The following is a 3124-nucleotide window of genomic DNA, read 5'->3' on the forward strand; positions in this document are numbered from 1 at the left end:
ACGCGCCTTACTTTCCTTATAATATACCGATGTTCATTGACCTATTATATTCCAATATTGAAATCTTAACAACATCCTTTCTTAACTTTATTGAATTCAAGATATGTTAAAGCTTCAAGTCCAAGTATTGGTGTTGGAAACGAAATTCCGGCGTTTGACAAAAGATTGACCAACTGTTTCTAGCAACTGAATTGGACCAACTGATTGACGCAACTGAACACGTCATCAGTCAACTGATCGCTTCAACTATAGTCTATTTCATCGAAAACTGATCCTTACCAGCTGATCTCTCAGCTATACACGTCATCAGTTGAAAGCGACAACCGACAAATAGTACAGCCACCTGTGAACTGGTAGTGACTCGCCGCATTTCAGAAATGAATAGAGTACTATTGTCAGGATATATCGACGTGGCAAATCAACGGTTAGAATATTCAAATATCTTTAATGTTACCGTTGAGAGAGAAGCCTATAAATAGTCGAAGGCAGCAGCCGAAGATATAATCGCATTTCTCAGTTATCTTACTTGCAGTTACGCTGCAAAAATATTCATTCACACTCAGAAATCAAGCTCACGCTTATCAGTTATATCAGTAGTATTCAAGACTACGTTCTAGAGCTTTCACAGCACTTTGTAATCGATTGATAGATTTTCTAAGTTGTGCTGAGATCAGCACTGTGTAAAAGAGTTGTATACTAAGAGTTTCAGTATTGGCAAAGTGATAAGTCCAAACTGAAGTGGGTCAGTACATTGTTTTGTATTTGATCAAAGTCTTTTAGTGAATATCCTATCTTCGTGATAGAAGGGGTGACGTAGGAGTTATTCAAGTCTCCGAACATCCAGAAACAAACTGTGTTGTTATTACTTTCAGTTATCATTTTCAGTTAGATACTCTATCTTTCAGTCAGTTAGTTTTCCGCAACTGTGTAGTCAGTTTAACTGATTGTTATTGACCGACGGGATATTTAGATTCAGTTTGTAACACAACTGAAATCAGTTTGTCGAAGAATATTTTAAATTGAGCAGTGTTTATTCAACCCCCCCTTCTAAACACTCTTCACCCTATTCACCGATCCTTTCAAGTGGTATCAAAGCAAGTTATATCCTTTCAAAGATTATCTATACTCTAAGTGTTCACTATGTCTTCATTCAACAAGATTCCCATTTTGTAATGACCCGAATCCTTGTTTTGCATTAAGATTAATTAAGAGATAATTTATGAGTTGTTAATTAAGTATTATTAAGGAATTGATAATCCGAGATTAAGCTGTTGGTATCCACCGAATTTAAAAAATGGATAATCCGATTTACTTTAGATTACATTATCACGAGAAATATAACTAGACCAATGAGATTCTGACACGTGGCAGATAAGATTGGTTTAGATTTTCTGAAATAGTCCGGATGCAGCCTATAAAGAGAAGCCGATTCTTTTGTTTTCCTTCACCGCATTCTTCAGAGAGAGTTCTAGTTGTACATTAGGTTTTCTAGCCAGTTCTAGGGCACTTTGGTGTCGGGAAGTTTCGGAGCTAGTATCGACTCGAGGAGGGGTCGGTGAACTGAGATCGAGACATCATCAGCGGGCTGACGACGGATGCAGGTATAATCCTAAATCCTTAGATAGTGATTTAAGGATCATTAATGAGAACTTGTAGCATGTTTGTTCTGGTTTGATAGTGATTTCATTGTGTTGGTATTGTCTAGGTTCAGAGATTTCTCTCAGATTGTTTTAGTGAGGTACGTGATGTACTGACTGAGGTATCCAAGCGTAGTATACACACTTATATGCTGCATATTTATCTGTTGCATGATACATGTTTTACTGCTTTGGCATATTATGCATGACATATCATGTTTAGCCTGATATCTTTTGAGATATACCTCGTTTGTTGGCGCCGCTCAGCCCTATTCTGTATTGTGGAGGATGGGACATCAAGAGCTACAGTGTCCGACGGGACCCGCGGGCTCTGATGACCTGGACATTGCAGGTCCACGTCTTGATGATGAGTGTGGGAGCCAAAACATGCCTAGGGCAGATAAGAGACTACACACTCAGGCGCCTCTAGACTGAGCATGAGATTCTTGACTTGATCCTTGATATCCGAGCATATTGCATTTCGCATGCATCATATCAGTTTGTATACTCGTACATTCTCGTATTGGGCGATTGTCGCTCACGTCCTTGTTTTCATCTTGGGCACCCCATTCCACGGGGCAGGTCTTAGGTTGGACGGTCCGGACGAGCAGGGCAGTGGCTAGAGCAGTTGGGTTTCAGTGCTGATCCACTGGAGGTTTCCTGTGGTTTACCGTATTCTCGTTCAGGATTATGTTTTGTTTTGGTTGTATTAATGTTTAAGACTGCTGTTATTGTTTTGTTTTCGTTTGGGTTGTAAGATGATTAAGTATTTGGTTTCCGCTGTTTAATTGTGGTTATTAAGTTTAATGTTGCATGTTTATTAGTCTGTCTAGTAGTGGCTCGGGTAAGGGCGCTACACATGTTCTCCAGAGAAGATTTTGACGATTGGAAGATCAGGATGCAGGCTCATCTATCTGCACTGGATGATGACATGTGGTACGTTATAACTGACGGACCCATGAAGATTTTGAAAGCCAATACAGCTATTGCAATCACAGATGGGGCACCTAACCGTATTGAAAAGCCCAGAGATGAGTGGACTGCTGAAGACAAGAGAAAAGCAAATCTGGATAATGTAGCAAAAGACACATTGTACAAAACACTGGACAAAGTGACGTTCAGTAAAATCAAGATGTGCAAGACGGCTAAAGAGATTTGGGAGAAACTAATCGAACTTTGCGAAGGCAATGAACAGACCAAAGAGAACAAGCTATCTGTTGTTGTACAGAAGTTCGACAACATCAGAATGAAAGTTGGAGAAACAATGCATGAATATGATGAAAGAACCAGCTACATCATCAACGAACTGAATGCACTTGGAAAAGTGTATACCAATAAAGAAGTAGCATTGAAGTTTATCAGAGGTCTTCCTAGAGAATGGGATGTGAAAACCATGGCTATGAGGGAGTCTAAAGATCTGAACAAAGTGGAACTCCATGATCTATTCGCTGACTTAAAAGCATATGAGTTTGAACTGTAAACTCGAG

General features: G+C 39.5%; 1 long non-coding RNA gene across 1 annotated transcript; it reads left to right on the forward strand.

Moving 5' to 3' along the window:
* The first annotated feature begins 1665 nt into the window (after positions 1 to 1665).
* Positions 1666 to 2495, forward strand: LOC140803837 (uncharacterized). The gene is made up of 2 exons (XR_012111941.1): positions 1666 to 1738; positions 2220 to 2495. It is a non-coding gene; the product is annotated as an uncharacterized lncRNA (long non-coding RNA).
* Positions 2496 to 3124: the final 629 nt, after the last annotated feature.

Source organism: Primulina eburnea, chromosome 10 (genome assembly GCF_022965805.1).
Source record: "Primulina eburnea isolate SZY01 chromosome 10, ASM2296580v1, whole genome shotgun sequence".
Classification (NCBI taxonomy): Eukaryota; Viridiplantae; Streptophyta; class Magnoliopsida; order Lamiales; family Gesneriaceae; genus Primulina; species Primulina eburnea.